The sequence below is a fragment of the Haemaphysalis longicornis genome, unplaced genomic scaffold (assembly GCF_048455015.1).
Source record: "Haemaphysalis longicornis isolate Haplotype H1 unplaced genomic scaffold, Haemaphysalis longicornis Haplotype H1 scaffold_2, whole genome shotgun sequence".
NCBI classification, from domain to species: Eukaryota; Metazoa; Arthropoda; class Arachnida; order Ixodida; family Ixodidae; genus Haemaphysalis; species Haemaphysalis longicornis.
Genome location: NW_027526295.1, coordinates 18,146,062 through 18,159,200, shown reverse-complemented (window position 1 = coordinate 18,159,200; position 13,139 = coordinate 18,146,062). Strand labels below are relative to the sequence as shown.

Here is a 13,139-nt window from a genome sequence, read left to right as displayed (position 1 = left end):
ATCAGTGGCGACACAGCGTGCAAAGGCCCCTCAAAATGAATGACCGGCGTCGCTTCTTGATCAAGCATTCCCCATAAATGTAGGCCACACTCTCAAACTCTCCGAAACAACTACGCATGCGCGCAGTTTACTGACGGTGCAGCCAGACGGTGCGGCATGCGTCGGTGGCTGTGCGCTCCGTTGTTCGCATTTCTTTTAATCCCCCCCTGTACTCGCGCGCCTGCGCCCTGTCTTGCAGCCGGAACTCTCACTACGTCCCCCGCGGTTATAAGTTTCATCCTGGCACCGTTTCCTGCCCTTAGATATTATTTTCTCCCCCTTCGCATTGTAAATTCTCGTGTCTTTTAACTTCTCATCCATCCTTGTATACTGCCTACTTTTTTACAGCACAATGCGCGCTAATCAAGCACTCCGCCAGCACCCGGTCGACGCGTACGTTGTGGGGCGCGTAAGAGAGCGAGTACGGCAAGTTCACGACGCCTGAATTTGCTGCCGAGCTTTCGGTCGGTGAGGCGAACGTTCGCGACGGCGGCCTCACGAGCCCAATTAGCTGTGAGGCGCACTGAAGGGAATTAACGGAGTCTTGGGTAAGGGGGGGGGGGGGGGGGGGGGGTGCACGAAGCCTGCGAGGCGCCATCCCATGCGTCAGCGAAATGTGCACGAGCGCTCGCAAAGAGTGAACTTACCTTGTGTATATATAACAACGTCGTGCCAGCGTCGTGACTTGACGACGGATTCCAAAGCGTTGACAACAAATTTCGCCAAGGTGTGGTCACACATCACTTCGCAAGCTTGTTTACCGCGGGGTCACAGTGCACGCACACTCACGGCGGAACAAAGGATGTCACGGGCGAAGAGCGCTCATGATGGCTTCTCCTTCAATAAATTCAATGTATCGCCTGCTGCACTGCAATGCCTGACCTTCGATGCTCGTCGTAAAGTATCGCACAAGGCACATAAATCGCGAGCAACACGAACAAAGCTGTAAATTTGCACAGAAAACTGAGAACGCCCGCACCACGCCGGACTGCGCACATCCGAGATTGTAAAAAACAAGCGACTTTGGCTTCGTCTCGAGCCGATTTGCGATGGCTATGGTACAGCTATGCATTTTTTTTTTTTTTGAAATTGAACCTGGAAACATTGACACGAGATATACAAAACAACCGACGGGTGTTTGTGAATCATGTGTTAATATTTACGATCATTTTTATTGAATTATTACCAACTCCTCTAGCAGCAGACATATTATATTCCAAGTAAACAAACAACCGGCCAGGTCGCGAGGTTGGTTGTTAGCGCCGCCGCTGGTGACAGTGACTACACATCGTACTAGAGAGTGGCATCTCCTTATCGGCAAGTGTACAGGTGGATGGCACATGCTTTGCCTCGCTTTGCCTTGCTTTGAGGTTCTTGGATTGGGGGAAGGGGAAGGAAAGGGGCCCGAAACTGTCTGACATGAAAGAGGGGCAGCAGGAAGAGTGCAAGAATTTAGAGGAGAGAAGTTCGAATAAAGGGGTCTGCCGCAGCGCTGTGTGCGCGCGCAAGCAGAGCGCCATGTGATCTGGCGGAGGGGGGCGGCGGCGGCGGCTGTGGCTAAAGGCGGTAGGGGGGTGGGAGGGGGGGAGCGCGACAGGGCTGATCGCGAGGGTGCCTCGCTTCTGCCCAGCGAAGTGCCGGCAGTTCGCGGGGGGGAACTGGGGAGAACGGCGGGGAGGCGTACAGCCTGGAGGGGTTGCTGCAATAATCAGTAGCAGGCTTCCTCAGCGCCTGTTAAAAAAAAAAAAAAAAAAAGGAGAGAGCGATGAAAGGAAAGAGGAAGGTGACGGGACCGCGTATTCCGGTTTCGGCGATGCATCACCCACGAAAGGGAGAAAAGGAGGAGTGCGAGAGGGAAAGGCGAAGGGTTGCGGGGCTGTTCTGCCGGTGCACACACTCCCCGCTCTTGGCCCGGCGGCCGGCCGGCAGTGAATACCCATTTCTTTTCTCCATGTGAAGCGGCAAGTGTTTCATTCGCGCGTTGGATTTCGCCTTCTGGGACGGCTGCGCCGTTATTCAACCACACTCCTAGATCTGTATATTTTAACGAAGTTAAAAGTGCTTCAACTGTGTCTGTGTTGGATTTCGCGTCCGCTTGTGATACCCACCGCTGTGCATTTCGAAGTGCTTCAACCGGGTCGTTTGATTAAGTTTTACGCTGCAACAGTGTTCTAGGTAATATTACCTAAATACTTTGTCATCCGTGCTGTTTTGCAATCGCAGTGTAGCGTTCGAAAATTGTCGCGTGAAACGGTTGCTACGCAAGCGTGCAACCACAGTTCACCCTGTGATCGGCCGCCGCTGTGAAAGTCAACCTTTATTATGAATGAATTCCTGGAGTGTGACAAATAGAAATTTAGCCTAATGCCCCATAAAGTTGGGCCTAAGTCACGCTGGGAATACGCGATAAGTATAATCACTTGTAGCCCACCTTGAACATGTTGGTACTCAGATTTTCTGACGATTGCTTTCAACCTTGTCACGATGGTTGCACTTTGTGCCCTGCTGCTTCTTATGCGATCGCACAAACAACCGGGTTGCTTGTTTTGTTTTTTTCTTTATCGTATCTAGCGCTCCGCCCAGACGAAACGGCAGTTGGCACTAAAGTTTTGCCCAGGCAGAATTAGAACTGTCAAATACTCCTGCTCTGATCTTCGCCTCTGACACGCAGGACTACCATTGCACCGGCTCCTCTTCGCGATCGTGTGTTCACGGGTGTTTTTCTTTTTTGCTTGCAAGCCCCAATGGTGCTAGCACCCACATTTATTTGCGAGTTGGACTATGAAGCCTCCACTGATGAATTACGTTTGTCCACACACACTGACCAAAACAAGCTACAAGGGGCTTTGGTATCCAGTATTCTTACGCTGGAGCATGCTTCAAGGCATGTGATCACAAAAGCACTTAAGTTTACAGCGAATACAGGTTCTCAAATTGACTGAACAACTGAAACATAACATTAAGCCTTATAAATATTTACCTAGTACGTGTGCTAGTTCTGCATCAATTGCTAAAAAAAAAAACCCGCAACACATGCTAATGAACTGATCATGAAAAAGTGACGTAGTGAATAGTAAATCTGTCTGCTGGAAACAATTTTTTAATAAAACTTCAGATTTGAATATAGATTACATGTTGCAATGTATGGGCATATGAAACAGCAGAAACGAAGTCCCAAAGCTCGAAAGTTTTTTATTACATGCTTTATAACCTCAAATATACATACAACATTTTACGTGCCCATCACGGTTTAGGCCAGGAACATCTTGGCTCAAAACTTTCCACAATTTCTCAGTCAGCACCTGCAACACCAAAAGAAACAAATAAACGCTTCCTTTTACAACCACACCGCAAACGTCAAGTGAATCTAAATTCACAATTGATGGTGTATTTTGTCCCATATATGGCTACATTAATATGTACACAAAAGTTAGTTTAGCCTGCTTTTGAACTGTTCTAACTGCTTATTCTGAATTTTTTTTCTACGTGACACCAGAGATCCTTTCCTGATGCAGTCTTGTGTCTAAAACCTGCTTTAGTCCCTTCACACCAAACGGTATTTTTGACTTTTTTGAGAATTTGTACAAGGCCAAATAATGGCTTACACTAGTAGGATTAAAGTTGTGAGCTAGACTGCTTTGATCTCTGATCTCGTTAACAACCTTTCCCAATAGCTAAGCAGGTGCTTACAGTGTATCTGACAGAACAGCTGTCACGCAATGGCCATACAGGACAAATGGGTCGGTTTATCAGTCAGGAATTATATGAGGGGGCACTAGGCTGAGCCCCGCTCATCGCACCACTGCTGCAAAAACAAAGTTGAAAAAGATTCTATTTCAGGGGTTGTAGGTGCCGGGGCCACTCTTGGGCTATGAAGCGTGACACAGTGCTAGGTTCGATACACATTAATCCTGACATTTGGGTATCTTACCTCGCACTGAAATCTCCACACACGGGCATTTTCGATTTTTTTCTTTTTGCCTTCACTAAAAAAAAGGAAAAGAAAAAAGTCCTTGGGCTCAGCTGCACAATGCTTTAGGAACTGCGGCTGCTGCTCAGGCACAAGTTGGAGCCATTACTTGACTAGGCACAAATCCTCAAGAGTTGAAAACTGATTTCAGCGCAAAGCGGCAAAACAGCACTTTATTAAAAACAAGAGAAGTGGGAAAGACCTTATACCAACACGCGCTAAAGAACGACTTCTTTGAATAAACACAGTGTCACTTTGTAAATCGTCAATGCTTGGTTAGCGTATCCTTCATGCACAAGTATACTTAGTTGCTCCTTTAGACCAACAACGATGGCCAGAAGAAGTCAGGCTGCTGCCTTGCACGCCTTGTACTTGCTGCTTCGCCTTAATATTACCATAAGTCAGGAGCCAAGTATCTGAAATACCCATCTGTTTGATGCTTTGAACGTGCCATGTAGGTGTTGCCGTGCAGTAATCCTCATTGGACGACGAGAACGAATGCAAATTAAATGACTCGCGAGCGAAAAATGACGTTACCAAAGTTGATCAGTTCGCTACTCTGGCACCGCTTTACCATTGAGCCAATGCTGTGGACTTTTTTGTAAACAACCTGTAATTTCTCCGCGCCACGTAACATCATTGATAGTGGTTGCGGACTGAAGTAGCGTAGAAAACCGGGCTAGTTGGTGTAGATTCATCTTCGCAGCGCACAAATAACGGGACAAAAAGGAGGATAACACTGGACAACCACTGAACCAAAACCGAATTTTTATTGAAGAGACAAATATAAGGCCATCGAAGGTATAAAACAAAGATAAAAACATGACACATGAACCCACTATAAGCAACTGTACAGACAAACGCTCTCAAGTACTGCTCTCTTCAAGATACGCCAATTCTGCATCTAAAAGTGCTAAAGACAAGCGCTAACACACGAGTCAGACATTTTTCGAATTTTATGTGCTTTCACTATACTTCCCTCACCTTTTGTTCATCGTGCGAGAACAGTACCGTTGTATCATGAAGGAAAAGCGTACAACCACAATCTTTGCAATAAGTGGGAAGAGGGCCAGAAGGCACTCAGTGAACTGGCCAACATCAAAGCGACCACACTTGAAAGGAATGCAATAAACCACGTTTAATCTATAAGGAACAACCTGTTTCTCATGTTTCACACCACACCTGTTTGCTCGGCCCTTATTACTAATATTCTTTTCGATGGCGGGACAGCTGCAGTTTAACTTAATTTTGGCTGAAAACACCACATTGATGTTATATCTGCTCCCCATTTCTTTCAAGCGGTGAGATACATCGTGCAGGTACGAGATTACAACTATCTTTTCCTTCACAACATCACAAGCAGGAGACAAGTTTTCTTCACCAAATCCAACAACTGAAGACAGGCCGACCCAATGACTCCGTCACCATAGCCAGCATTTTTGGGTCCAACTAACTGTTCACCAAAGCTAGACTCAATTAGGTGAAAACAAGACTGAAAACAAAACAAGATGGCTGACCTGAGGCAGTTGACAACAATCCCATATTTTGCAATCCTAGAACGTGCTGATGAAGAGTTCAGTAAAGGCTTCTTCGATCGTGGGCTATAGAGCGAACATACATGATTCTGCTCGAATTTTAACAGGTCCAAAAACTGGATTGTTCTTTCGTTCAGCGTCTTGGACATAAAGGTCAGCCTAAATGCGTGACGTTTGAATGCTTTTAAAATGTCTACCATTTTTCTTGTAGGGTCATAGTTTCCAGAAAGTACTAGGTAATCGTCAACATACATAAAAATTTTAATTGCCAAACCCTCCAAGTCACGTTCCAATACACGGTCAACATGAGCCAAGAAAATGTCACTAACAAGGTGAGGAACTTTAGAACGTCTACAGATTACAGATCTCTGCACAAAGACACTGTCACACCATCCTACAATACTTGATGCTAAGTAGAAACGCAGAAGCTCCAAAAAGGATTCCACGGAAATCCCGCAACTTTGCATAAACTTAACCTCGCCGTTGTAGACGGTGATACACTCTTTCACAGAGACCAAAACTTGTTCATGCGGAAGGGAGTAGAAAAGGTTTCCAGCGTCAATGCTGAAAGCAGAGCACCAGCCTGGATTACTGCGCGCACAGTAACCTCATTTGTGTGCTGTGAAGATGAAGAAGCTTGCGCAGCGTGCCCTATCCTGGTCCTCTTGCATTGCAACATCTGCTATCTCAAACACGGAGCTGCACAGTGGACACCAGGTCGGCACAGAAATTTTCGCACTCGATGGAGCCCTCTGGCCGACCATGCCACTTATGGTCGTCTCCCATCCCTGCGACCGCAGCACCTTCTGCGGCACTGACGTTGATGACTGGATAAGCACCTACACGAGTGCGAGCGCTCATAACAGATGGGATGCAACCTTGGGGCTGGCCAACGTAATATTTTACTTCAAGGGCCCAGCCAGACTATTGTTGGTTTGAGACACAAGAAGCAGACCTGACAAGCTGGGAAACCTGCAAATTGACATTACGTGAGCTGTTCGGAAAGCCTGTTGGCCACCAACTAGCCGCGAAGGAACTTTCTTCCCATGCCAAAACCTCGATGGAGTCATCCGTCGCCTATATTCAGGATGGTGTTGCTCTGTGTCACAAGATAGATGCCGACACGTCAGAAACTGGCAAAGTAGGCCATGTGCAGAAAGGAATTGCTGATGGCGCTTTCAACCTGCTTGTTTATAAGGACTGCACCAGTACAGACGGCATCATTACAAAGTGCAGACCGTTTGAACATTTTGAAAAGGGCCTCGCAGCCTCTGGAAAATGTTTCTTTGGTTATCAACGTAACTAGTTGATGCATTTCCTTTTGTCATTCCCCCCCACTGCAATGCCAAAAGGCGCTGTGGGTACCAAATAAAGGAAGAAAGAAACAAGCGAAAGCTCACTGTATTGCCCCACAGTTCACTCGACTGCCTAACACGGCTCCCACATCCTATTACGAGTATACCACTCCACTGGAATGTGCCCTTCTTTGTTCGACGACGTAATGAAAATAGTACGCCGTGAGCTGGAGGCTACGGCTACGGCTGCCCTACTAGCCCCGACGCGTGTATGAACGTCACCTTCCATTTCCCTAATCCATGCGATATACAGCAAGAGCTCGCAAGCCACACCATTCCACGCATTGCTCTGTAGCTCACCCGAAAAACGCTTTCACTGTTCCTCGTGTCTTAACTGGTCCCCACCAATATGACCCACGCCATTTTCAGACACAAAATTCCGAAGAGTGGAGTACTCCTGCAAACAAGCCAATATGCTTCCACTGCTGTCATGGTGGGCATGTGGCCCGCGACAGCTTTCGACATTGCCACGCTAAGCCTTCACCTCACCACAAGACTAATCAATGCAGCTCAAGGAGGTAATACTGCATCTGTGACCTGGACGACAGATCTTCTATTAACCAAGGAGTCTAAGCCCAATTTACTAGACGTTACTGTTGATGGTGTTGCAGCCCAGGCTCTCACTGACACAAATGCTCACATCTCTGTAATCAGCTTAACCCTCCGCTGGCATCTCCGCAAAGTTCTGACGCCACCCATGCAAACATTTGTTCGAGTTGCCAATGAGAGCACACCTTCAATTGCCGGAATGCGTACCGCCTGAATATGGATTGCCGACCACGATAGTGTCGTTCTCTTCACCGTACTTGAAAAATGCCCCAATGACATTATCCTCGGCGTCGATTTTTTCTCGAACCGCTCTCATTGACTGTTATGCGGGACTTCTCTCTTTTGAATTTCCTTCTGCCAAAAATGCTCAAAAGCACCGTTCTCGTTCCAAAGATTATGTCCATTTGCTGTCAAATGCTGTAACATACATGCCCCTGTTATCAAGCCCACCCGTTTCTCACAGTTATTTCTCACCAGATTGTTCGACAAGCCGAGCGGAAGCTACTACAAGCACGTATCCTTGAGTGCCGCCAGAAGCTACGACCTTTGGAGAAGCAAACCTTCTTTGCACCCCGGCAACTTGAGCATCTTATTCCTGAGGACTTCCCAGATGTGCAGCTGCACGCAAACTTCACCGCTAGCATGGGAGAAGGCCGTCATAGAACGTCGCAAGAGAGGAAACTGCAAGCACTCCAGCCGGACGTGCCACAATGCACCCAAGAGGTCATCAACCTATCTCCGTACACACCGGACGAAGAGGAGGCTAAGGTTTTGTTCCGTGGTGTGAATTTTAACACGGAAGCACCCCCGGGGCCAGGAAAGGTGATTTGTGCAGTCGAACGCGCGGTCGGCCAGCTTCCCTCTGAAGTACGGCAAGAAGCGCGCACCCGTGCTATTGGTGTGCTCTCTGGTTTGCGAAGACATTGTGCAAGACTGCATTTATCGGTAGCGGAGAGGCAAGCCATCACGAGCCTGCGGAATAACAGCAGTATCGCAATCCTTCCTGCTGACAAAGGCAATGCCACGGTCTTGCTAGATAGTAGTGACTACCTCACGAAGATGTTGGCCGTTCTTGAAGACCAGCAAGACATATGCTCCTCTAGCCCGTGACCCAACTAGCAGGTTACAGTCCAAGCTTCAAAAACTGCTAACCAGGCTTTTCAAGCTAGTCCCTCCGCACCACAAGGGCCTCTACTACAGGTTACTGTGCACGAAGGGTTCAGCCCCGGCAATCTACGGTCTGCCTAAAATCCACAAGCCTGGCGTTCCTCTTCGGCCTATCGTCGACTTCTCGAGGTCACCGCTCTACCGACTATCAGGCTACCTTCACCAAGTGTTGAGCCCTCTATCCGGTAAGACGCCCACGCACGTCGGAAACTCGTCCTCTTTTGTTTCGAAGCTGAAGGACGTACCTCTAACTGAAGACGACGTCATGGTTTCGTTCGACGTCAAGTCTCTTTTCGCTAGTGTCCCAGTGGATCTGGCAGTAGCCATGTGCGAAGAAGCACTAAACGCGGACATTAGTCTTCCCGATCGCACTCCCTTTCACGTCCCCGAGGTCTGTGAGTTGCTTATGTTTTGCCTGAGCAATACCTATTTTTCTTACGGGGGAAGCCCCTATCAGCAGACCCATGGCACGGCGATGGGTGCGTCCATATCAGTTACTACGGCCAATCTAGTTATGGAGGCTTTAGAGGGGAAGGTATTGGAAACCTTCACACTGGCACCGAGGTTTTTCTGCCGCTATGTCGACGACTGTTTTTGTATTTTAAAAAGCAAGATGTCCCATGTCTTCTGGACAGCCTCAACGCCCAGAATGTGCATATACAGTTCACCGTGGAGTTCGAGCAAGGCAACATGCTTCCCTTTTTTGGATGTTCTTGTTCGCCGCGATTCGGGCGCTCTCTCCTTCTCAGTGTACAGGAAGCGCACACACACGGCTCGTTACTACAGTTTTGAATCTTGCCACCCTCTCGGCCACAAGACATCCGTTGTGTCGTCCTTGATAAAGCGCGCCGTACGCATCTGCTCAGATGACAGTGCACTGAAACGTGAATTAGGAACGATTCACCGCGAACTAATCGCCAATGGCTATCCTAAGTGACTTATTTGCCGAACCAAGAATAAGGTACTACAGCCAAGAATGGCCAACAACAGGACATTACGAGCACGCGCAGCCATCCCCTACGTCCCAGGAATAAGCGAAGCATTGTCGCACGTCTTTTCAAAATATGGCATGCGCATTGCCCATGTACCGACCAGCGAGCTCCGCGACGACTGAAAGAGCACCAACGTGATGTAAGAAATCATAATCACATGACGAATGACATTGCGGAGCACGCGCACAAACATTCCCACAAGATTGACTGGGAGAACACCGCAATTTTAGCTAAGGAAAAGAACACATCATCTTGGCGTCTGCTAGAGTCACTTTTTATCCAATCAACGCCAGCCGCAATGAACCGGACGGATGGGACTTCGCCTCCCGTCTACGCATGCTCTCTACGTCATGTGCTGCCTATATATTGACGATGACGGCTTGTCTTACGTAGTGAACAAGGGACCCGTATATGGTTCCGAAACGTCAATATATTTTTATTCTTGGTCAGTGTTCGCTTTTCTTTTGCAAGTTATTATATGGTCTTCCCTATTACAGACGCGCTGCTTCTGTGAAACGCCACTCTGCCACACATCATCATTACTGTGGTAGAGAACCAAACCTGCCTTCCCTTTCAGTTTTTCAACTTCAGTTTCACACCTCAAGTCCTTCCCAAGGGGATTTCGCTTGCAATGCTGTGCCCTTTCTGGCATGAATGCTAGCACCCCCGCAGATTTACCTCCTGCAGTGCAGGCGTCCCATCAAGCACCATCAATCAAGGCAGTGGCTGCTTCAGACCTCCCACCGGATCATACCACCGATCTCCCTCGTCTTCTGGATTCCTGCAAGGACATCTTCGACTCAGACAACCATCCACCAACCCAAACTTCTGCAGTCACCCATCATATCAACACCAACGATGCTTCACCAGTGTACAAGTGGCCCTATTGCGTATCACTTGCTGAACGACTCGTCATCCAAAAGGTAAAAAAAAAATGCTCAGTAAGGATACAGTCGAACCATCTTCCAGTCTATGGGTGTCTCCAGTCGTGTTGGTCAGAGAAAAAGATGGGACGTAGTGCTTCTATGGAATATGCAAACTTAACTATTATGAAGGAAGGCCTTATACAGTGGGATCTCATTGATACAATTCTGCATAATACGTTTTTCATTCCAAGCCAAAATCCCTTAGAAATAATGCATTTTCGTGCATTTGATACGATCACATTTTTGCTAAAAATTGGATGGCACGACCACGAAAGTGAACCTTGACCATTTTTAGAAACCTTACATTTATTCTTCGGTATACTAGCTCAAACCCCATGTCGACAACCCATGACCTGCATGGCAGCGCCGGTTCTGCGACAAAAACACTGCTGCCGGGCGTGGGCGCTCTGTTCAATGAGGATGATATGTGAGGCGAGGCACTGTGCCATCTAGTGAAACGTATCATAATCACAGAGTTTCTCAGTTTGATCATAATCGAGGAAGAAGGTTCCAATGCTCTTGGCAGGCGGCGACTTCCCTCCCCAACTTCTCGCCATGCTCTGTGCTTCCCGCTCCGTTCTTTGTTCTCTTTCTGCACTGTTCCTGTGTTCGGTGGTGTTGCTTATGAGGCTATTTTTGTTCTTGTTCTATTTGACTAGTCTTGTTCTCCTTAGGCTGCCTTGTTGCTGTGCGGGGTGTGCTGCCAGGCTTGTGGCAATGTCGAGGAAACGGAAGGCACTCAGTATAAAAAGAAAAAGTGGAAATTGTACAGAAATTGGAAGAAAACCCGAAGAGGAAATACGTGGATTTGGCACACAAGCTCGGTTTGCCAGTGTCAACGCTCAACACTATTGCCGGTCAGCAAGAGGAACTTCAAAAGAATGTGCAAGTTTCCGGCCCTGATGCGAAACCAGCACAAGGTGCGAAGCATGACCAAATGGAAGACACCCTGCTCACATGGTGGGAGGAAGTTAGAGCGGCAGGATGAACGCCCATAGGTCAGTACTACGCGAAAAAGTTGATAACACTGCGCTCTCCTTGGGGATTGAGGACTCCAAAGCGTCTGGTGGCTGGCTTCACCAATTCAAGGCACAACGTGAAGTGTCATACAGAACAGCATCCGCGCAAGTGAAAAATACCAGCAGCTTTTTTTTTTATTTTTACATTTCCGGAGAATTTTCTCCCAGACTTCGAAAAGAAAGTGCAGCACAAATTTACCAGCTACTCCACTGTTGCTCAATAAAATTGAGTTGCTGACCGAGAATGCAGATTTTTCTCCTTTTTTTTAACAAACTCTTTGGATAATACGATTTTCACATAATGCTTTTTATTTCCCGGTTCCCCTGAAAAACGTATCAACCAGATTTCACTGTACATGATACATAGACAAGATGTGGCTGGCAACTTGTGAAGGGAGGTAACTTCGTGCAACCAAAGCCTGATTAGTCATGCTAATTCCTCCTATATTTCAATATGGTCTAACACCAGCTACCCCACTTCGGCAGAGCCAGTGGGGAACATTTCAACACTACTGTCACTGTGTACTGCAGAACGAACATCCATCGCGCATTTAAAAACCCTGCGTACGAAGCTGCATCGCGCAAACTTGTTCTATGGCCACTGAATGTCCTCGCTGAATGTCAAGGAAGCGTCCTCACCGACGCGCTTTGGCGTCGTCTATCAGCGGATTCGTATGTATACAAGCGTTTACAGCAAGAACGGTAAATATATTACTACGCCCTTCAAGCACATGTCGGCAAAATGCGATTACTTCGCCGCGTTTGCAGGATTGAGCCGCACAGTAGAGAACACAGTCGTAGCATACTAGCAGGAATGAACGCATCGTACGGCTTCTTCCACGTTTCGTCACCCCGTGACTACAGTTTACCTCAACACCAATTTATAAAGCACGCCCTTAAAGAGCTTACACTCTAAAAATTGCTACAACCTTTCTGGTAACCTTGAGTGAATGTAAAAGCGTAGCCACCGCGCACATCACGTCGTAGCTAGCGCCGACTTCAATGCGAACGCGGTCGACGCGGCTACGTGAACGTACCGCTGACAGCCTCAAGGAAAGTGTATTTGGGGGCCCTAGAACAACGTATTTAAATTTAGCCCATGTTTGCGAATAACAAATGATTCCTTGAGTGCTTTAGTTACATTGTCATTCAGAATGTGCCTAGCCAGTTATGTCCAACATACGGAAAGCGCACGGCGTTTGCAGTACACGGACAGGTATATAATTACCCGTCCCTCTTGACAGCAGCCCTTAAAAAATATCTTACCTTTCGTTTATGACGCAAAAAGATGCAGAGGAGAAAGCAGCAGGTTTCGTTATCTACAAGAAATCGATGCTGGCTTGCGCTTTGAAACTCGTACACACCAGGCAAGTGGCTTCGGCTTGACGTGGCTTGACCAGTGTTGCTTTTGCCTCGCGCAAAATTAAATCAACTAAAATCCTCTGTTACACAACTTTTATACTCTGTTACCTCCGCAATTAAAAGATCACGAGCGGCTGTATTTAGCCGGTCGTGTGACAGAGTTTTTTAGTTGAATTAAGTTTGCGCAAGGCAAAAGCAACACTGGTCAAGCCACGTCAAGCCGAA

At 47.5% G+C, this 13,139-nt stretch overlaps 1 long non-coding RNA gene across 1 annotated transcript; it reads right to left on the bottom strand.

Moving 5' to 3' along the window:
* Positions 1-3,209: 3,209 nt before the first annotated feature.
* Positions 3,210-12,924, bottom strand: LOC144167001 (uncharacterized). The gene is made up of 3 exons (XR_013321809.1): positions 12,819-12,924; positions 10,286-10,388; positions 3,210-3,341 (listed from the first exon to the last, which is right to left on the bottom strand). It is a non-coding gene; the product is annotated as an uncharacterized LOC144167001 (long non-coding RNA).
* Between the last annotated feature and the right edge of the window lie 215 nt (positions 12,925-13,139).